At 36.7% G+C, this 23,733-nt stretch overlaps 1 protein-coding gene across 1 annotated transcript in view; it reads left to right on the forward strand.

Annotated features, from left to right (window-relative positions):
• The first annotated feature begins 984 nt into the window (after nucleotides 1-984).
• Nucleotides 985-23,733, forward strand: part of ZNF710 (zinc finger protein 710) — a 125,331-nt gene continuing 102,582 nt past the window's right edge. The window contains exon 1 of the mRNA XM_053717688.1: nucleotides 985-1,126. The gene's annotated coding sequence lies outside the window, so the exon portion shown is untranslated. The remainder of the gene's footprint in view (nucleotides 1,127-23,733) is intronic.

The following is a 23,733-nucleotide window of genomic DNA, read 5'->3' on the forward strand; positions in this document are numbered from 1 at the left end:
CTTTATATAAATGTTTTAGTACTTATTGAAAACATATCTATCATCTGTCTATCTATCTACACCCTGTACTTATCTTTCTAAATGATATATTACACAAGTCCAAAACTAATAAGATAAAATGGTAACATATTATATATATATATTGTTGCTGGCTAAATTATTTTAAGACATATTTATAAAGGCAGGAGAGATCAATTACATTAAAGGCAGGTGATACCCACAGTGAAATAATTGTGTCTTAAAAACTTAGATCTTTAAACAACTATATACTTTGATTATTTTTATGTATATCTTTATTAAAACAAAAATCTGGATGTGAAAGAAATGACATAAGAAGTATGAAAAATTATTGCACCATACAGTGATATAGAAAGTGAAAGATAAAGTATTCAAAATCTTAAAATTCCCCAAATGAATCAACTCTCCAATTTGTACAGTAATGATGTAGCCAATATTAACAGTGACATTACTTTTGGATGAGCTTGATAACTGAAAAGACAGATGATGATATAGAGCGTGTGTTTTTTTTTCAGGGTAAAAGTAACATATCCAATTAGTGTGTAAAAAAACCCATACATTGTTATAATCACCTACAATAGCATATTAGTTCAGAACTATTCATTATTTACGTACGTGTGTATTACATGTATTATAAAGCATAATAAAACAGAAACACAGAAAAGGGGAAAGAGAAAGAGAAAGGAGGAAGAGAAAAAAAACAAGCTTCTGCTTTTAAGTTTCAAAGGGAAAAAAATCCCCAGTCTTTGGTAGAGAGAAAGAAAGAAAACTTGTGGAGGAGGGGAGGAAGTGAGAAAACAAAAGAGAGATACAGGGCTGCTGGGTGGGTGCTTCTCTCTCTCTCTTTCGTTTTTTTTTTTCTGTCTCTCTTTCACAGAGAACAGGGTTAGGAGGAGCTGTTTGCATCCATTCACGTAAGCCCTGCCTCATTCCCTTCTTCCTTCCTGCTAGAGAAAGACTGAAAGAGCTGAGAAGCAGAGAGAAAGATAAGAGATCCCAGAGAGCGCAGAAACTGCGACCCCTGTGTTTGTTTCTCCTCTCTCGTCCCTGAGTGAGGGCAGATCACCGCACACCAGGTGCTTGGAACTCTCTACACTTTACCCAGCGGGTGAGTAACACTTTTTCGTATATTCTACCGCATTCTGTCTCTTTATACCTGTACATTGGAGGTAAACACAAGTCACCTTTCACCCCCACATAAACCCCCCCCTCTTTGACCAACTGATGGTAGAGTCCCCCTGGGAAGGGTCGACATAGGGACCTGGCCATTAACCGCACAGGGGGTGGGAGTATCAGTAGCTAACGTCTTCTCTTTCACTTCCACATTTCACTTGAGTGACAGGGAGATAGGGGAAAGAGTGAGATTGCGTCTGGAGGGGGTAGGGAGATAAGAAATGAGGAGAGAGGAGCACCCTATGAAATAAGCGGGAGAGATTCACTAATATAGGGAATTTAGGGGAGCTGACCCGGGAGTCGTGAAGCTCAGCTAAATGTATACTGCACGTGTGTTTCATTGACAAGGTCTGCGAGTTCCCTGCTTATTGTGAACTAGTTTTCCTTTTCTCTTACTTCATTTGGATGGGTAGAAACTTTATGATGCGTGTGACTGGGTGATATCCCTGCAGAGCAGATGCTGAAAGAGCTATGTGTCATTCAACTTTTTGTTCCGTGGGGGTCTTGTGTACAGACTCATCGGCAGGCAACTGTCTGGTGCAAGCTGTAACTCATATGTATTGAGACCAACCACTGACGCTCTCTCGCACACACACACAGCCTCTAATATATGAAACTGATAAACTAGACATACAGACATTGCAGGGAAAACGTAATTGCATCGTTTATAAATTATATATGTATGGTACTTGACAGAAAATTAGTTCTGATACCAGTATGCAATTTTATTTTGTTATATCATGTAAAGTTTGGTTATTTTTTTTTTCACATATACAATCATTTAAATAGCTGTTTGCATAATCTATTTAATGACAATTTGTATTAACCATTTGCATTTTGTCCATAATTTCCATAGATTAACTTATTTTGTCTATATAAATTTGATTTAAAAGTCCTATCTCTTGATCTCCAGATGCATGTATATTTTATTATTATTATTATTATACTTTATTTATGTATATGTCTTGTCTCTCACAATGTTATTAGTGAGTTGGAGATATGGGCAGGCCAATGGAGTAGGAGTATTCTGTTGACTTTTCATGAACTACATTATACATAATGAATGCAGAATGTATGCAATTATTTGATATTTAAGAGAGTCATACAATTTTACTAGTAAATGAGCATGGGGATATATGTAGAATAATACAAAAAGTTAGGAGACTCAGATGGACTTGTCTATGCCATATATAGTGTATACACTAGTACAACAATATGTGTTCATTTTTTAAAACAAATCTGGGTGTATCAAGCCATCTTAAAATAGTATTCTGTGGGATGCTGTATGTGTGTAACAAGCTGTTCCTGCAAGAAACTTGGTTATTTGATAGAAATCTTGACTGCTTTATATATCCTTAGCAAAGCTACCCCGTGTAGGTCGTCAGTGCAAAGGCAACTATGAGCAAGATGTTTGCAATTTCATCTGTGTTAATTACTTCAGCAAGGGATATTCTATTATGTCTTCAATGCTGAAACACTAGTTTTTAGATATCATCCAGCAGCACTGTACAGGTGGCCCTCGGTTTACAGCGGTTCAATTTGCACCGTTTCAGAATAACAACCTTTTTTTTTCAGTCATGTGACTGCTATTGAAAAGCATTGAGAAGCACTACATTGATTAAAAAAGCCAGTAGGTGGAGCTGTCCGCTTGTGTTGCAGCAAAGATATGCAAGCCAAGCAAGCTGAAATTAATTAGTTTAACCAGACCTGAGCTATCGAGCAGATTTCAAAGGAACAAGATCTTCCTGTCTGTAAATCAGTCCAGATTGGAATGCATAGAAAGAACTGTTTGCAGAAAAATGCAAGTAAAGTCTGTGTTGTGATTATATTATTAGGTTTATAATGCTGTTAAGCAAATGTTTTTGTTCATTTAACTTAGTTTAATTATATATTCTGTGTTGTGTGATTATTCTATTAGGTTTATAATGCTGTTTAGCATGTAAAGTCTTCATTTCAAAGCTTTAAAACTAATGTATTAGGTGTTACTTATGACAATTTTGAGAGGGGCCTGGAACCTAACGCCCTCACTTCCATTGACTTACATTATAAACTGGGTTTCAATTTACAACAGTTTCAATTTACAACCATTCCTTCTGGAACCTAATCCCGGCGTAAACTGAGGGCTACCTGTATGTGTATATATTTTTATATATATATATATATAATATAAACACAAGAAAATGCTTAGAATATCACAGGATGAAATAAAAAGGGAAAATGTTCTGATCATACGGAATCTTCAGTAACAAGGCTTGTTAGATAATATTTCATAGAAACTAAAATTAGCAGAAAATATATATAGGACTGATCCTAAAAACAGACTAGAAATACTTGGTAGATATTTCTAGTTTGGACTACCAGTGATCAAATTTGACATGAAAAATATGTTTACGTGATACATTTACTAAATACAAGTACACTTGTACGCCCCCATATTCTTCAGAGCTGCAAAATAAGGTTAGTCAACGAGTTTTGATCAAAATAAGGCACTTAGGAAGGAACTAGCAGCAGACAGAGGTTTCTAAAATGATAAAGTATGCACCCTAAAATTAAGAGAGTTAAAGGACCAGTCAATACAGTCGATTTGCATAAACAAATGCATGATAACAAGATAATGCAATAGCACTTAGACTGAAGTTCACTTCAAATAAGTAGATTTTTTTTCTGAAAAATTTCAGTTATGTCTTCTTCCACTCCCCTTGTATCATGTGACAGCCATCAGCCAATCACAAATGCATATACGTATATTCTGTGAATTCTTGCACATGCTCAGTAGGAGTTGGTGACTCAAAGTGTAAATATAAAAAGACTGCACATTTTGTTAATGGAAGTAAATTGGAAAGTTGTTTAAAATTGCATGTTCTATCTGAATAATGAAAGTTTAATTTTGACTTGAGAGTCCCTTTAAAAGTTTTCTAAACAGAGCTCATTAAAGGGATATTCAACTCAATAAGAGATCATAAATATGAACGAACAATAAAAACTTAAAATGTTTGATTGAAAAGGTAAAAAAAAAGCTGTGCATTGATACGAACAAGAAGTGCATATCTATGCACAGCTGAACATCAAAGATAAAAATGCTCACTGGCTCTTATCACACCAACAGTGACGCAACTTTACAAGTGCAAAAGCAAAACGTTTTTAAAGGGATAGGAAAGTCAAAATTAAACGTGCATGATTCAGCTAGAGCATGTCCTTTTTAGACACTTTTATTATTTTCAAATGTGTTAAAGGGACACTGAACCCAAAAATATTTATTTTGTGATTCAGATAGAGCATGAAAATGTAAGCACCTTTCTAATTTACTCCTATTATCAAATTTTCTTTATTCTCTTGGTATCTTTATTTGAAATGCAAGAATGTAAGTTTAGATGCCGGCCAATGTTTGGTGAACAACCTGGGTTGTCCTTGCTGATTGGTGGATAAATTCATCCACCAATAATAAAGTGCTGTACAGAGTCTGAACCAAGAAAAAAGCTTAGATGCCTTCTTTTTCAATAAAGATAGCAAGAGAACAAAGAAAATTTGATAACAGGAGTAAATTAGAAAGTTGCTTAAAATTAAATGCTCTATCTGAATCACAAAAGAGAAAAATTGGGTTCAGTGTCCCTTTAAGTTCTTTTTGTATCCCTTATTGAAAAATAATACGTACATTTCCTACACTAGTGGGAGCTGGCTGCTGATTGGTGCCTGCACACATTTGTCTCTTGTGATTGGCTAACTAGATGTGTTCAGCTAGCTGCCAGTAGTGTAATTCAGTTCCTTCAGCAAAGGATAACAAGAGAATGAAGCACATTTTGTAATAGAATTAAATTGGAAAGTTGTTTAAAATTGTATGTTCTATCCAAATCATGAAAGAAAATGTTGGGGTTTTCCGTCTAAGTCAGAACAGGAACATCCATTTTAAACACACAATCCAATAACTGTGGTACATTTTTAAAATACCCATTTTAGATGGGGGGGGGGTGATGTTTTCAAAACTCTGTTACAAACCTGTTTGCTATCCTATAGGTTCGTGCCGTCCAGCTTTTTTTGGTGTGTTGGGTTTGATGCATAAAAAAAAAATAGTAATAAAAATATATGTGTGGTGTTACACACAGGTCTATGAAAATCAGATTAGCACTTCCAACTAATCATCAAATTTGCTGTCTCTGCATCTTGCCCACCTTTCACTAATGTTTAAAACTAGGCCTATGCTTTTAATGTATTTTTCAGTGATGTTTGTGACCTGCAGAAATCTATTTGAAAGCTTGCTTAAAGATGTCTTCAAATTGCCTAAACCTGTTTGCTGAAATACTAATTGCATTATGTCATGAGATACAGTATTACATTGCATTGTTATTATTATATATACATGTTTTGTGTGATTGCCATTTGTATGCTAGTTTGGATAGACCTTCTGTAGTGCATGAAAAATAGTGTGTCAGCAAGTGTCTGATCATCAGTGCTGTCTCTAAATTGGTTTCTGATACTGAACTTCCTTGTTCCAGGAATTGCTGTGTGGTCTGGTTAATGTTGGTCATAAAAGTTTGCAGTAAATTATATTATTTTAAAAATTAAGTTTTGTTGAAACCGTTTCAGAATGAAATACTGAATGTGCTTCATGCCTGACATACTTCTTTTTTTTTTGTGAGTGCAGAGAAATGGGAAAATCGTATTATGTTTTATTACTTGATTTATTACCAAGGTTGTGGCAAATACCACGCCTTAGTTTACAACATTTATAATGTTCTCTCGTCACTCATAGTAAAATACAATTTAAATAGGATCCATAATCTATACCTGCAGCTTCTTTAATTTGTGAGCCAGCTATTTAATTTGTATTATTACTCTGATTTCAATGTTAATAAGTGCAGATAAGATATAGGTGGATTTCTCATTAACATTTTGATGCTAACCTTGTAACAACAAAGTGTAAATCAATAATGCCCCAATTATACTAATAGCCTTCAATACCTTTTTATTTGGTTGAAATGAAGCCAAACTTTTTTTTTTTACTATGTGCTAACAACTGGAAATATATTTAGTACAATTCATTGTAATGCTACCTTGTTATATTTTACTGTAATTAATTGATGTAAAATTGGTTATTGTATGTCATTATTGAATAATAATGCAACCGAGCAATAAATATAAATAAATGCATTCCTATGGGAAACCGTGTTTCGGTTTACGAATTTTTCGCAATACGAAACGACCCGGAGAACGAATTAAATTCGTAAACCGAGGCCTCACTGTATATATATATATATATAAATGTACTGTATAAAATTTACTGTATATGTATTGCAATATGTAGTCAGTGTTACCTTTTTATATTGTACTAACATTTCATAAAATAGCACAGACTTTTAAGAGACATCTTATGTTTCTCTGGTAAAAGCAATACGTTTTGACTTTAGGAAGTTTGTTCTTTAATGTAAGATGTTAGTGAAATAACAAACTACCACTATTACTACTACAATTCTGCTCTTTTTGCATTTTGAAGGTATCTTTTATTATAATATGCCAAGAAGCTAAAATTGTCTGAAGATACAGGGGCTGGAAAAGGGAAAATGTCAGGAAGATTTGTAGACTTTCTAATTTAGATGAACAAACAAAAATGTCTTAAAAAGATTCTTGTGTATAATAATAATATGGGGCACTGTCATTTGCCCATTTCCACAGTTTTTCTTGTCTTGTTGTCTGCCTCTGCTCTTTTTAACTGGGCACCAAAACGTCTCTCCATTTAGCACCTGTTGTCTTGCTGTTCACCTGCTGCTCTTAAAGGGACAGTATACACTCTTTTATATAACTGCATGTAATAGACACTACTATAAAGAATAAGATGCACAGATACTGATATAAAAATCCAGTAAAAATCCAGTATAAAACTGTTTAAAAACTTACTTAGAAGTTCTTTCCAGCTACCTTCTCTGTTGAAAAGGTAGCTGGAAAGCCCACTGCAAGTGGGAAATAAGACCCCCCCCCCCTCCCCCTTCTTTTGCATATGAAAAGGCCCTTTACACAAACAGGAGCAAGCTGGAGAAGGTAGCTGACGGTATTCAAATAAAACTTTGGGACTTGGTTAGGAGTCTGAAAATCAGAGCAATGTTATATAAAAATAAGCAAAACTATACATTTAAAAAAACCAAAAAACTTTATGAGCTATATAAATCATCTACAAAACATTTATGCAAAGAAAAAATGAGTGTATAATGCCCCTTTAAGATGGTCAAAGGGACGTGAAAGCCAAAATGAAACATTTATGGTTCAGATAAAACATGCAATTATAAGAGACTTTACAATTTACTTCTGTTATCAAATTGACCTAATTATCTTGGTATCCTTTGTTGAAAAACATTCCAAGGTTGGCTCAGGAGCAGCAACATACTACTGGGAACTAGCTGTTGATTGGTTGATGGCGGTTACACACAACTGTCTCTTGTCATGGCTCACCAGATGTGTTCATTTATCCTCCAGCAGTGCACTGCTGCTATGGATCTGACTAACTATGTGTTTCATCCCTTTTTATTTTGAAGGTACCTTTGCAGAGGTTAAACACATGGTTAGACCATTTTATTGTTCTATTATTGCTTGCATAGACAATATAAGAACATTTGCTTTTTGCATTTGTATGTCCCTTTAATGCTGTCTCTTGTAAATTAGTATGAGGTATAGCAGCAATCACTTGGAAGATAACTAGATGTAACGAGGGTTGGAGATAGTACAATAACAACTGGCAGTGCACCCCCTAACACACAATGCCAATATAATAATGGGTTACTTATTAGGGTTAAAGCATATTAAATGTTTGATATTGTTGTCGTCAGTGGGGTATGCCATTGTTTAGGGCATATTATATCAGAATAATGTAAAACCCTATTAGTTCCAGGCGCACTCACGATTACCATAAAAAAAGTTAGTAGAGGTGAAAAAAAACAACCTTTCTTCTTACACACATAATCATAGAGCAGTAATTATTCAAGTTTTTGATCTATTTTTTTTAAATATCTAATGCATTTTTTTACAGAATGTCTCATCCTTATTTGAGATATTTTCATGTACAAAATAAAATTCAAAAATAATTTATGGTCCACAGGAGAGACAAAGTGGTCTTTATATATAAATGCCAGTTCTATGCATTGAAATATAGTGATTTTGCCTCAGTTAACCATGCTGTGCCACATAGTGACCTTAGGCCTGGTTTCCATTGAGGTGGTAAAGTTTGGAAACTGGTGGTAACATAAACATTCTTCATAGACTTTAATGGAGATAAATGTTTTTATCGCCAGTTTCCAAACTTTACCACCTCAATGGAAACTAAGCCTATGTTGGCTATCTTGTCTGTTTGGTACAAAGTAACTCTAGGTAGTAATTTTAATGGACACATTTTATTCCTTCACCTCAAAAAATATTATACTGGATCCTGCTCTGAACTACATCTCACTGCAGTATAATCGTTCTCAACTTATTGTCTATAGATGCTAAATTAGCTTGAAGCTCTCCACTACTGTTTGTTTGTACTGTAGTTTTAGAGTGTACATGAATAGTAATGGTGTCTTTTATAGATAATAGGTGTTCATTTCATCTCCAGAATCATCTTGCTTTCTGAAATGTTAGTTATGAACACTAGAATTTGATCCCTTCAAAAGTTACTTTTAGTTTATAAGGTTCATTCTCAGAAGTAGGTTGTACATTAGTTAAAGGGATATGAAACCAAAATTATTATTATTTCTTTCTTTCATGATTCATATAGAGCATGCAATTTTAAGCAACTTTCTAATTTTACTCCTATTATAAAATTTTCTTCGTTCTCTTGGTATCTTTATTTGAAAAAGCAGGAATGTAAGCCTAGGAGCCAGACCATTTTTGTTTTAGAGAACAAAGAAAAATTGGTAATAGGTGTAAATTAGAAAGTTGCTTAACATTGAATTTTTGGGTTTCATATCCATTTTAAAGCTGTGCTATGTGGCTTAAAGGTATAATACAATAGAATCATACAATTTCTATTTTATGACCTGGGACTCTGCATAAGGGAGGCTTTATCTGGGAGTTGGCGGCATTACTGAAATGTTGAGTCTCAGTGATCAGTAAAGTCCAAAATAAAGTTTCATGATTAAGATGAAGAATTATTTTTTTTAACAACTTTCTAGTTTACTTCTATTGTCTACCCCCCCCCCCCCTAGTTTTCAAAGCTTTATTTCAGAAAATAAAACAGATACATACAATTATTGGAAAACATTGGAAGAAACAAGGCTTGTTGAGCGTAGGTAGAAGAAATTACGCTGGGCCACTGGGGTGTTCTTCTTTAGTATCACTAGTTTTTTTATTGTTTTAAAAGATAGATAATACCTTTATTACCCAGTCACAAGTTTTGCATAACCAACACAGTTATATTAATATACTTTTAACCTCTGTGATTATCTTGTATCTAAGCCTCTGCAAACTGCCCCTTTTTTCAGTTCTTTTGACAGACTTGCAGTCTAGCCAATCAGTGATGGCTCCCAGATTACTTCACGTGCACAAGCACAGTGTTATTTATATGAAATACATGAACTAACACCCTCTAGTGGTGAAAAACTGTTAAAATGCAATCTGAAAGAGGTGGTCTTCAAGGTCTAAGAAATTAGCATAAGAACCTCCTAGGTTAAGCTTTCAACTAAGAATACCAAGAGAACAAAGCAAAATTGGTGATAAACGTAAATTGGAAAATTGTTTAAAATTACATGCTCTATCTGAATCATAAAAGTTTATTTTGGCCTAGACTGTCCCTTTAAGCAAATATTTAACAGAGGGTTAATTCAACCAATCAACCAAAATTTGAGAAAGGTAAAAAGGAACAGTATGAATGAAGGGAGGAGAGGAAAGGGTAAGATAAGGAAAAACATAGGATCTCAGGGTCATGTTAAATGTATTTAATATGGTGAGGAGATGTAAGGGTATGCTGAGACCAGTACTGATTCATTGGTAAGTAATTATGGATAGTACACAGGGTAGGATTGACGTAAATCAGTGTTAAGATGAAAGCGTAAAAGGTGAATTTAGGTGGTAACATTTCCTGTTAGGGCTAAGGGAGAGACTGGAAATGGATTACATCAGGGTTAAAGTGAATGTCAAGTTTTCAACTCCTGAAGCCTCCTAACACTACTTTAGCACTTCAGTATTCAAACCGCTAACTTTTTCAAATAAATAAATAAACCATTTCTATTATAGTTTAAAAAATAACTTAGCTCCGGTTTGAGATGGAACTCCTCCCATCCGGCACTTCCTTGAAAGCGCGCACCCATGGAGCTCTTACTATGCGCCCTAACTATGCGCATGCGTTCAAAATCGATGTACACAATCTGCGCATGCGTTAAAAGCCTCAGCCAATAAGACCATTGACAATTTCCAGCCAATCATGAAAGCCACCTGGTGGGCTACAGTACCGCTCTATTACCCAAGTGAACGCTGCACTTCTGTATATCCCCCATGACAGGCAGCCTACTGTGTAAGATTCCCAGCCACAGTTACCCCGGCAGGCAGAGCTCACAGTATACTCTACACAACACTATCAATAGAGCATGCGTGTCTCGTGAACGCGCATTGCTTCCGAAATGGAAATTCTCATGTAACGCATGCGCAGAAGAAGTGCATGACGTTGGAACAAAAGGGGCTGGACGCCACAGGGTGGAAAACACTATTGGAAATCCTTGATGTCAATCAACCTCAATAAGAGGAACTAAATGGCGGGTGGAGGAAGCGCGATTGAAAAAACACTAGTATAAGGTATTTTTCAGCTTTCAATTTTAAGACCTGCAAAAACGATGAATGAAAGTCCCCCTAAATTGTTTTGATTTAACATATGGCGTAAACGGGTATGGTTGAGTTGACATTCACTTTAATGTTTGGTAAAGTTAAAGGGACAGTCTACTCCAGAATTGTTATTGTTTAAAAAGATAGATAATCCCTTTATTACCCATTCCACTGTTTTGCATAACTAACATGGTTATATTAACCCCTTAATGACCGCAGCACTTTTCCATTTTCTGTCCGTTTGGGACCAAGGCTATTTTTACATTTTTGCGGTGTTTGTGTTTAGCTGTAATTTTCCTCTTACTCATTTACTGTACCCACACATATTATATACCGTTTTTCTCGCCATTAAATGGACTTTCTAAAGATACCATTATTTTCATCATATCTTATAATTTACTATAAAAAAATGATAAAATATGAGGAAAAATTGAAAAAAAAAACACTTTTTCTAACTTTGTCCCCCAAAATCTGTTACACATCTACAACCACCAAAAAACACCTATGCTAAATAGTTTCTAAATTTTGTCCTGAGTTTAGAAATACCCAATGTTTACATCTTCTTTGCTTTTTTTGTAAGTTATAGGGCCATAAATACAAGTAGCACTTTGCTATTTGCAAACCACTTTTTTTTCAAAATTAGCGCTAGTTACATTAGAACACTAATATCTTTCAGGAATCCCTGAATATCCATTGACATGTATATATTTTTTTTTAGTAGACAACCCAAAGTATTGATCTAGGCCAATTTTGGTATATTTCATGCCACCATTTCACCGCCAAATGCGATCAAATAAAAAAAATCGTTCACTTTTTCACAATTTTTTTCACAAACTTTAGGTTTCTCACTGAAATTATTTACAAATAGTTTGTGCAATTATGGCACAAATGGTTGTAAATTCTTCTCTGTGATCCCCTTTGTTCAGAAATAGCAGACTTATATGGCTTTGGTGTTGCTTTTTGGTAATTAGAATGCCACTAAATGCCACTGCGCACCACACGTGTATTATGCCCAGCAGTGAAGGGGTAAATTAGGGAGCATGTAGGGAGCTTGTAGGGTTAATTTTAGCTTTAGTGTAGTGTAGTAGACAACCCCAAGTATTGATCTAGGCCCATTTTGGTATATTTCATGCCACCATTTCACCGCCAAATGCGATCAAATTAAAAAAAACGTAAAATTTTTCACAATTTTAGGTTTCTCACTGAAATCATTTACAAACAGCTTGTGCAATTATGGCACAAATGGTTGTAAATGCTTCTCTGGGATCCCCTTTGTTCAGAAATAGCAGACATATATGGCTTTGGCGTTGCTTTTTGGTATTTAGAAGGCCGCTAAATGCCGCTGCGCATCACACGTGTATTATGGCTAGCAGTGAAGGGGTTAATTAGGTAGCTTGTAGGGAGCTTGCAGGGTTAATATTAGATTTAGTGTAGAGCTCAGCCTCCCACCTGAAACATCAGACCCCCTGATCCCTCCCAAACAGCTCTCTTCCCTCCCCCACCCCACAATTGTCCCCGCCATCTTAAGTACTGGCAGAAAGTCTGCCAGTACTAAAATAAAAGCTATATATATATTTTTTTTTAATGATTTTTTAAGCATATTTACATATGCTGCTGTGTACTATCCCCCCTTAGCCCCCAACCTCACTGATCCCCCCCCCCAAACAGCTCTATCCCCTCCCACTCTAACTTAATGGGCGCCATCTTGGGTACTGGCAGCTGTCTGCCAGTACCCAGTTTAGAAGAAAAAATTGTTTGTTTTTTTCATTTATTGAAAGTTTAGCTTCCCCACACACAAACCAACCCCCCCACCCCTCCACGATAGCTTTTTGTGCTTTTGCACAAACAAGATTAGGCAGATTTTATGAAAAGATTTTCCGTAGTGTAGCGGTTCCCACCCGCTCCCGCCCCGTGCACGCGCCCGCCCGCCACCCTCCGTGCACGCGCGCGCGCCCGTGCGCGCCCCCGATGGTCCCGCCCCCGATCCCGCCCCCCGTGACGTCACGCGCAACACCGATGGCCGCCCACCCGCCTCCCAATTCGGCTCCCACCCACCAACGATACCGGCCATCGATGTCCGGTGCAGAGAGGGCCACAGAGTGGCTCTCTCTGCATCGGATGGCCATGTATGGTTATTGCAGGATGCCTCCATATCGAGGCATCACTGCAATAACCGGAAAGCAGCTGGAAGCGAGCAGGATCGCTTCCAGCTGCTTTCCACACCGAGGATGTGCAGGGTACGTCCTCAGGCGTTAACTGCCTTTTTTTTGAGGACGTACCCTGCACGTCCTCGGTCATTAAGGGGTTAATATACTTTTTACCTCTGTGATTACCTTGTATCTAAGCCTTTGCAGACTGTCCCCTTATTTCAGTTGTTTTGTCAGTCTTGCATTTAGCCAATCAGTGCCCTCTCACTTGTAAATCCGCGGGCGTCGCCACAATGTTATCTGTATGGCACACATGAACTTACGCCCTCTAGCTGTGAAAAACTGCCAAATGCATTGAAATAAGGGACGTCCTTCAAGGTTTTAGAAATTAGCATATGAGCCTACCTAGGTTTAGCTTTCAACAAAGAATACCAAGAGAACAAAGCAAATTTGATAATAAAAGGGAATTGGAAAGTTGTTTAAAATTGCATTCCCTATCTAAATCATGAAAGTTTTTAATTTTGACTAGACTGTCCCTTTAAGATTCAGGTCAGGGGCAGGGAACAATAGGGGTGACTGGTACTGGGTTGTTTCCCCCCGTCTCCGGTCTAGATTCCATCAAAAAAGAAGTTTTGGGGCTCCTGCCCCTTTCTCAAGCTTGATGTACACTTTGGAGGCTTGAAGAGGGAAGCCTGGAAGGTGTTGCACCTTTTCACCTATAGTCTCTGCAGCCGTTGCTATTAGGAGTTGTGCTGATCCTATCTTCTTGGAACATCTGGTCTAGATTCCCACAGGAACATCATGTCGTGATAGAATTCATGTTTGTCTGTAGTGTACTAGAAATATCTTTCAAGTGATAGATTGAGGTGCAGTTGGGCTTTCCACATCGTCAATGTGGGAGGTGTGTCTTTCTTCCATATTTTAGGTATGTTGTTGAGCACTGTCAAGTACTTCTATTGTATTCGATCTCTTGGGTTGCAAAATCATAGGTAAGCTTAGGAGCAGCAATGCGCTACTGGGAGCTAGCTGCATATTGGTGGCTGTGCATTTATTCCTTTTGTTGTTGGTTTTTCCAATGTGCTCAGCTAGCTACTAAGACAATGAAGTAAATTTGATAGTAGACGTAAATTGAGAAGTTATTTAAATTGTATGCTCTATCTGAATCATTAGAAGAAAAAGTAGGTTTATGTCCCTTTTTTAGTACTTAAAATGTATGCAAACTAATGGTGAATCTAACAGGAAATGTGTGTTTGTGCATAGCTTATCCCTGGAGACAGATTGCTCTTTGACTGATAGATAAGGATAACTACCACAGCTGTTTTGATAACTGTTGACATACAATTTAGTTTTTACCTGTACAAAAACACCCAAAGAAGTAATGTTTTTTAAATTGTTCTTTTCTATGTGCCACAAGAAGAAAATTGACTTGATTGGTCCTGATTATTCACAATAAAATTTCCATTTTGACAAAAAAACAGAAAAAAAGGAACCACAAGTCCTAAAATATTATTCTGGCATTTTTATTTGTTGTCTGAATTTATATACACAAAGAAACACTTATCTAGCTTTTGAGAATTCTGTCCATCTACTCCGTAATCTAACTGGCTCCCAACTTTTGATATCAATTATTATTATTATTTTTTGTTGTTGTTGTACTATAGCAATGTTTTTGTATTTTGCAGTACATCACTCACTGCATAGTAAAAATGACAGTAATACATTCACATCAGACTTTTATTCTGATTGTCTTTTGGTTTCTGTTGTTTTTAAAGCAGCAGTCTTTTTAAAGGCAATTATAAAAATGCTTTTGAAGGTTAGTAAACATGTAATTAGCAGAGACTTTTATCTGACTCTCCATTGTAGGTTTTGTAAGTTCTGCAAAACAACAATCTGTAGCTCAGTGCTCATGACATGATAAACACGATAGAGAATAGTCATATCAATAAAGTAAAACAATTGTTTAACACCAAATTGTAAAAATAAAGGTTTTGAAACACAGATTACTAAATTCACTACTAGCCAGTGCTGCTAATATTTTAATTATTTTATTTTGAGAACTCCTCAACTGCCTATTTAACTTTATTGAATTAGAATTTCATTGTTTTGCGTACAAAAAACATAGCTTATAAGGTAAAACACTCCAATTATGCATTTGTAAGAATAGGTGCTTTACTACAATTTTATATGGGACCTTTTCTTATTCTATTTACATAGAATTATTGAGACAGTTCTGATTGGCTGAAAAAAGTTAAAGGGACACTGAACCCAAATTTTTTTCTTTCATGATTCAGATAGAGCATGCGATTTTAAGCAACTTTCGAATTTACTCCTATTATCAATTTTTCTTCGTTCTCTTGCTATCTTTATTTGAAAAAGGCATCTAAGCTTTTTTTTTTTTCAGAACTCTGGACTGCAACTTTTTAATTTTTGGATGAATTTATCCACCAATCAGCAAGAATAACCCAGGTTATTCACCAAAAATGGGCCGGCATCTAAACTTACATTCTTGCATTTCAAATAAAGATACCAAGAGAATGAAGAAAATTTGATAATAGGAGTAAATTAGAAAGTTGCTTAAAATTGCATGCTCTATATGAATCACAAAAGAAAAAAATTGGGTTCAGTGTCCCTTTAAATACTTTTTGTATCCTGTAGTGTGCCTGTTTTGCACAATCTACTTTTTATTGCAAAACAATGTATTCATGCCTTAAAACATTCTTTTTGTGTCCCTGCATTTATTATGTTGATATGGCTGTTTTTATAATTATTACTGTTGTTGTTTTTGTTGTTGTTGTTTTGGAAGAATAGGTTTGTTATTGGTTTGGCAGATAGAAAGGATTCTGCATTTGTTATCCAATCTGGCTTCTAAATTTTAGATACATTTGTCAGACTTGTATGAAAGAAACATGTCCTGTAAATATTATTATTCATTAAATTATTATTATTATTAGTAGTATTATTGTTGTTCTTGTTGTAAGAGCCTTGTAAAATCACCTAATGAAAGAAATGGACTGTTTTGTTTTTCTTTCTTTCATTGTATGCTATTTTGTGCCCCAATATAAGATAATCTGAACCTGACAAGACAAGGTCCATACTTGTAACAAAGAGGTAGATATCTCAAATCTAAACTAAAAATGATCAGTGCTCCCTTCCATGTGAAGACAGATGCCTTCTGCCCCCACTGCATGCACCACTGTGTTGGATGTAGGTACTATATCAGCACAGTACCCTGGGCAAAGTAATGTGTGACGTGGTACTTAAGTTCTATTGGCGCAAGGGGTTAATAAGCTCCATTTGTTGTAGGGACTTTTATGTCCCTTTAACCGTTCTGTTGAAAAAATATCAAGGCATCACAGTGTTGATTTTATGTTCAGAAGTTTTATAAGTAAATAAAAAGGGGCTGCTTTGCCACAGCACATACTTTACACAATGCGTAATTCCAATCTGAAATAAATATCCCTATATAGTTCTTATATTTGCACCATAACTGACAAAAACGCACAGGAAATTTAGTCTTTTTCACATTATATTGTTGGTGCCTCTTTTACACCTAAACTAAGAAGTTACAGAAGTGGCGCTTGTTTATCTAGTTAAAGGGACACTGAACCCACATTTTTTATTTTATGATTCAGATAGAGCATGACATTTTAAGCAACTTTCTAATTTACTCCTATTATTTTTTTTCCGTTCTCTTGCTATCTTTATTTTAAAAGCAGGAATGTAAATCTTAGCAGCCAGGCGATTTTAGGTTCAGCACCATGGATAGCGCTTGCTTATTGGAGGCTTACATTTACCCACCAATAAGCAAGCATAACCCAGAAAAATTGGTAATGGGAGTAAATTAGAAAGTTGCATGCTCTATCTATCTGAATCATTAAAGGCAAAATTTGGGTTTAGTGTCCTTTTAAATATTACTATGCTGCCAGAATCTTCACTAACTTCATATTATCTCCTGTATAGGACTTCAGAGTACAAATAATGATACAAATTGCCACAAGGAATTTGAAAGGATGGCTAGATAGTAGATGTTACACAGCCTGACAAAACCTTCTGCTAGGGAACCACATTTCCTATAATTTTGCTTCTGCATCCCAAGTTTTTTGATTATTGTAAATATATGTATAATACACTTTTATGGCCTTAAAGGGGCATTTTATTAAAATATTTTCTCACTTAGAATGGATCATTGGGAACACATTAAATCTACTGGAGTGTATTAGATTGTTTACAAATTGCTCCTTTACCTTTTATTTTCTCATTTGAAACAGCTGATTTTGCCTGTTGTAGCCCCACCCATACTGAAAATGTCTGTGCTTAACACCTTTACTACCCATTCCCCAGCTTTGCACAACTAACATTGTTATATTAATATACTTTATAACTTTTAAACCTCTAAATTTCTGTCTGTTTCTGAGCCACTACAGACAGCCTCTTATCACATGCTTTTTTATTTGCTTTTCTTAACAGGAGACTGCTAGTTCATGTGTGCCATATAGATAACATTGTGCTCACGTCCGATGAGTTATTTAAGATTTAGCACAACACTGCTAAAATGCAAGTCAATAGATAATAAAGTCATGTGATTAGGGGGCTGTCAGAAGAGGCTTAGATAAAAGGTAATCACAGAGGTAAAAAGTATATACTGTAAATATAATTCTGTTGGTTAGGCAAAACTGGGGAATGGGTAATAAAGGGATGATCTATTCTTTAAAACAATACAAATTCTATTGTAAACTGTCTCTTTAAATACTGGTTACAAAAAAGGATTTAGGTTTAGATTAAATAATGCTCCTAGTGGACTGCTGTGACAGAGAAATACTAAAATATTAATTTTCTAAGTATTGTCCTTTGAGTAAACAGCAATAAATTAGATAAGGAAGATTTTGTGTAAATAATTAGACAGATAAGATATGTCTATTTCCCTACAAGCTCAGTCCTTTATATTGGGTTGTGATTTTAATTAGCAGAAACAGCTATTTACTATATAAAAATAAACCTAAAGAAACAATTCCCCAATACATTTTAAACTCTGCAGCTGGTATAACAAGTAATTGGAAACAGATTAAAGGGACAGTCAAGTCCAAAAAAAAAACTTTTAGGATTTAAATAGGGCATGTAATTTTAAACAACTTCCCAATTTACTTTTATCACCAATATTGCTTTGTTCTTTTGGTATTCTTAGTTGAAAGCTAAACCTAGGAGGTTCATATGCTAATTTCTTAGACCTTGAAGACTGCCTCTAATCTGAATGCATTTTGACCACTAGAGGGCATTAGTTCATGTGTTTCATATAGATAACATTGAGCTTGTGCATGTGAAGTGACCTAGGAGTGAGCACTGATTGGCTAAAATGCAAGTCTGTCAAAATAACTGAAATAAGGGGGCAGTCAGCAGAAGCTTAGAAGGTAATTACAGAGCTAAAACGTGTATTATTATAACTGTTGGTTATGCAAAACTGGGGAATGGGTAATAAAGGGTTTATCTTTCTTTTTAAACAACAATAATTCTGGTGTTGACTGTCCCTTTAAGGGGAAACCAATTTTACTGTACATTGTCCCTTTAATAAAGTGTGTGTTTGCCTGTCAGTCTTCTAGATTTTGTACAGATTTGTTGAGACCATGGGGGAGGGTGCATTCACCAGACTCAGACCTCACTAACCCCTTTATAACTGCTAAAATAGGGCCGGGATCTTGACTGAAGTGAAATAAATTCATTTGTGAGAGGCGTGCCTTGATTTTAGTGTGCTTGAAGCTCACCAGTTGAAGAAAACTATATCTATAAATCCTTGATTTTAACATTACATGTGAATCATCTTCTAGATGGGAATACATTTTTTTTAATAAAGCAAAGTTTTTTTGTTTTTTTTTCATACTCTGCAATGCACCGAAGAGCCTGGCTAGTTTCACAATGGACTTATTTAGTCAGAGCAATGAGACAAGTACATTTAAAGGGACATAATACTCATATGCTAAATCACTTGAAACTGATGCAGTATAACTGTAAAAAGCTGACCGGAAAATATCACCTGAGCATCTCTATGTAAAAAAGGAAGATATTTTACCTCACAATTTCCTCAGCTCAGTAGAGATAGTTCTGTGTAAAAAGTTATACTCAGCTGCTCCCAGCTGCAGGTAAAAAAATGAAGAAATGAACAGCAGCCAATCAGCATCAGCAGTGCTGAGGTCATGAACTCTTACTGTGATCTCATGAGATTTGACTTAACTCTCATGAGATTTCATAGTAAGCTTCCTTTACCTGATTGGTGAAATAATATGAGAGTTCACGATGCTCATCCCTTCAGTTGTCCCGGGACAGACACACTAATATGCTGCTTAGAAATCCTTTACAATGGGAGGTGGCTACTGAGGATTTTTTGAGGTAAAATATCTTTCTTTTTTACATAGAGATGTTCAGGTGATATTTTCTAGTCAGCTTTTTACAGCTATGCTGCATCACTTTCAAGTGTTTAAACATTTGGGTATTATGGCCCTTTAAATGTAAAATCGTAGCCCTTATGAACTTGCAGCAATGCTAACAGGACCAGTTGAGAAGTGCATGTTGTAAGTTGGGTGCCTTTTACTGAATACAGATAGAGCCAACCTGATACTGTTGCCAAGGCTTCTGGTTATATGAGGCACACAAACAAGTGGTTTCTGTATAATTAAGCTGTTAAAGGGACACTCAATCAAAATTAAACTTTCATGATTTATATAGAGCATGCCATTTTAAACAACTTTCCAATTTACTTCCATTAACAAAATGTGCACAGTCTTTTTATATTTAAACTTTTTTAGTCACCAGCTCCTACTGAGCATGTGCAAGAATAAGTGTGTATGCATTTGTGAATGGCTGATGGCTGTCACATGGTACGTGTATGCATTTGTGATTGGCTTCTGGCTGTCACATGGTACAGGGGGAGTGGAAAAATACATAACTTTCAAAATTGTCAGAAATTTTTTTTATTACTCATTTGAAGTTCAGACTAAGTGCTATTGCATTGTCTTGTTATTTTGCATTTTTTGATTATGCAAATCTACTGTGTTGACTGGTCCTTTAAATTAGCAGGGCAGATAGATGTGAAAGTAAATAAATGTATCTATTTCAAAATATGATTATTAACTGGATTTTTTGTTTTTCTGCATGTGTGTAAGGAATAAATGTCAAATACATACCTATTAAAACTGTAAATAGACATGAAACCCACATTTTTATTTCATGATTCAGACAGAGAATACATTTCTCCAACATTGGTGTGTCCGGTCCACGGCATCATCCATTACTTGTGGGATATTCTCCTCCCCTACAGGGAAAGGCAAGGAGAGCACACAGCAAGAGCTGTCCATATAGTCCCTCCCAGGCTCCGCCCCCCCCAGTCATTCTCCTTGCCGCTCTGAACAAGTAGCATCTCCTCGGGGATGGTGAGGAGTTTGTGGTGTTTAGTTGTAGTTTTTTATTCTTCTATCAAGAGTTTGTTATTTTAAAATAGTGCTGGTATGTACTATTTACTCTGAAACAGAAAGAGATGAAGAGTTCTGTTTAAAAGAGGTTTATGATTTTAGCAGCAGTAACTAAAATCAATTGCTGTTCCCACACAGGACTGTTGAGATGAGAGAACTTCAGTTGGGGGGAACAGTTTGCAGACTTTTCTGCTCAAGGTATGACTAGCCATTTTTCTAACAAGACTGTGTAATGCTGGAAGGCTGTCATTTTTCCCTCATGGGGATCGGTAAGCCATTTTCTTAGTCTCAAACAGAATAAAGGGCTTATTATGGGCTATAAACTGGTAGACACTTTTAGGGGCTAAATCGATTGCTTTATTTAAGTATTATATGCAGTTTGAAGTTGAATTTCACACTTTTATAACATTGGGGAACGTTTTTAGCACCAGGCACTTGTTAAGACACCTTCCCAGTCAGGAAGGGCCTTTCTCTGTAGTAGGCAGAGCCTCATTTTCGAGCCATTACTGTGCAGTTACTTTTGAGTACAGTACATGCAGCTGCATGTGTGAGGGTCTGGAATCCACTAAAAACGTTCCTAGAAGGCTTCATTTGGTATCATATACCCCCCTGGGATTGGTGAAGTCGCAGCAAAGGCTGTGGCTGGGACTGTAAGGGGGTTAAAATTGTAAACGGCTCCGGTTTCCACATTTTAAGGGTTAACAGCTTGAAAATTGGGGTGCAATACTTTGAATACATTAAGACACTGTGGTGAAAATTTGGTAAAGATTGGATAATTCCTTCATAGTTTTTCACATATTCAGTAATAAAGTGTGCCCTGTTTAACATTTAAAGAGACCGTAACGGTTTTGTTTTAAAACGGTTTTTGTGCTTTATTAACCAGTTTAAGCCTGTTTAACATGTCTGTACCTTCAGATAGATCATGTTCTGTATGTATGGTAACCAATGTGGTTCCCCCTTCAAATATGTGTGATAATTGTGCCATAGCGTCCAAACAAAGTAAGGACAGTACTGTCACAAATTGTAAACTTGCCCAGGATAATTCCTCAGATGAAGGAAGTAGACATAGTTCTACATCATCTCCTTCTGTGTCTATACCAGTTATGCCCGCGCAGGCGACCCCTAGTACTTCTAGCGCGCCAATGCTTGTTACTATGCAGCGATTGACGGCAGTAATGGATAACTCCATAGCTAATATTTTATCCAAAATGCCAGCATTTCAGAGAGAGCGCGATTGCTCTGTTTTAAACACTGTAGAGCAGGAGGGCGCTGATGATAATTTTTCTGTCATACCCTCACACCAATCTGAAGTGGCAGTGAGGGAGGGTTTGTCAGATGGGGAAATTTCTGATAGGAAGAATTTCTCAGCAGGCAGAACCTGATGTTGTGACATTTAAATTTAAATTAGAGCATCTCCGCGCATTACTTAAGGAGGTGCTATCTACTCTGGATGATTGTGACAATCTGGTCATCCCAGAAAAATTGTTCAAGATGGACAAGATCCTTGAGGTCCCGGTGCACCCTGATGCTTTTCCGATACCTAAACGGGTGGCGGACATAGTGTATAAGGAGTGGGAGAATCCAGGCATACCTTTTGTCCCTCCTCCTATATTTAAGAAATTGTTCCCTATGGTCGACCCCAGGAAGGACACATGGCAAACAGTCCCTAACGTCGAGGGGGCGGTTTCTACTCTAGCCAAGCGCACGACCATTCCTATTGAGGACAATTGTGCTTTCAAAGATCCTATGGATAAAAAATTGGAGGGTTTGCTTAAAAAGATTTTGTACAGCAAGGTTACCTCCTTCAACCTATTTCGTGCATTATTCCTGTCACTACAGCGGCGTGGTTCTGGTTCGAGGAACTAGAAAAGTCGCTCAGTAGGGAGACTCCGTATGAGGAAGTCATGGACAGAATTCAAGCACTTAAGTTAGCTAATTCCTTTATTTTAGACGCCGTTTTGCAGTTAGCGAGGTTAGCGGCGAAAAATTCAGGGTTTACAATTGTGGCGCGCAGAGCGCTCTGGCTAAAGTCTTGGCCGGCGGATGTATCTTCCAAGACAAAATTGCTTAATATCCCTTTCAAGGGTAAGACCCTTTTTAGGCCAGAATTGAAAGAGATTATTTCAGACATCTCTGGGGGAAAGGGCCATGCCCTCCCACAAGATAAACCTTTCAAGGTTAAGAATAAGTCCAATTTTCGTTCCTTTCGCAATTTCAGGAACGGACCGGCTTCCAACTCGGCAGCCTCTAGACAAGAGGGTAACGCTTCCCAGACTAAACCAGCTTGGAAATCAATGCAAGGCTGGAACAAGGGTAAACAGGCCAAGAAGCCTGCTGCTGCTACCAAAACAGCATGAAGGGGTAGCCCCCGATCTGGGACCAGATCTTGTAGGGGGCAGACTCTCTCTCTTTGCTCAGGCTTGGGCAAGAGATGTTTAGATCCCTGGGCACTAGAAATAGTCTCTCAGGGTTTTCTTCTGGAATTCAAGGAACTACCCTCAAGGGGAAGGTTCCACATGTCTCACTTATCTTCAAACCAAATAAAGAGACAGGCATTCTTACATTGTGTAGAAGACCTGTTAAAGATGAGAGTGATACACCCAGTTCCAACTGTGGAACAAGGTCAGGGGTTTTACTCATATCTGTTTGTAGTTCCCAAAAAAGAGGGAACTTTCAGACCAATTCTGGATTTAAAAATTCTAAACAAATTTCTCAGAGTTCCATCGTTCAAAATGGAAACCATTCGAACAATTTTACCTACAATCCAGGAGGGTCAATTTATGACTACCGTGGATTTAAAGGATGCGTATCTACATATTCCTATCCACAAAGATCATCCAAGGATTTTCAAAAAGGTGCTAGGGTCCCTTCTAGCGGTTCTAAGACCAAGGGGTATTGCAGTGGCACCTTATCTGGACGACATTCTAATCCAAACGTCGTCTCTTTCCAAGGCAAAGGCTCATACAGACATTGTTCTAGCCTTTCTCAGATCTCACGGGTGGAAGGTGAACGTAGAAAAGAGTTCCCTGTCTCCGTCGACAAGAGTTCCCTTCTTAGGAACGATAATAGATTCTTTAAAAATGAAGATCTTCCTGACAAAAGTCAGAAAGTCAAAGCTTCTAAACGCTTGTCAAGTTATTCACTCTATTCTGCAGCCTTCC

Source organism: Bombina bombina, chromosome 6, assembly GCF_027579735.1.
Source record: "Bombina bombina isolate aBomBom1 chromosome 6, aBomBom1.pri, whole genome shotgun sequence".
NCBI lineage: Eukaryota > Metazoa > Chordata > Amphibia > Anura > Bombinatoridae > Bombina > Bombina bombina.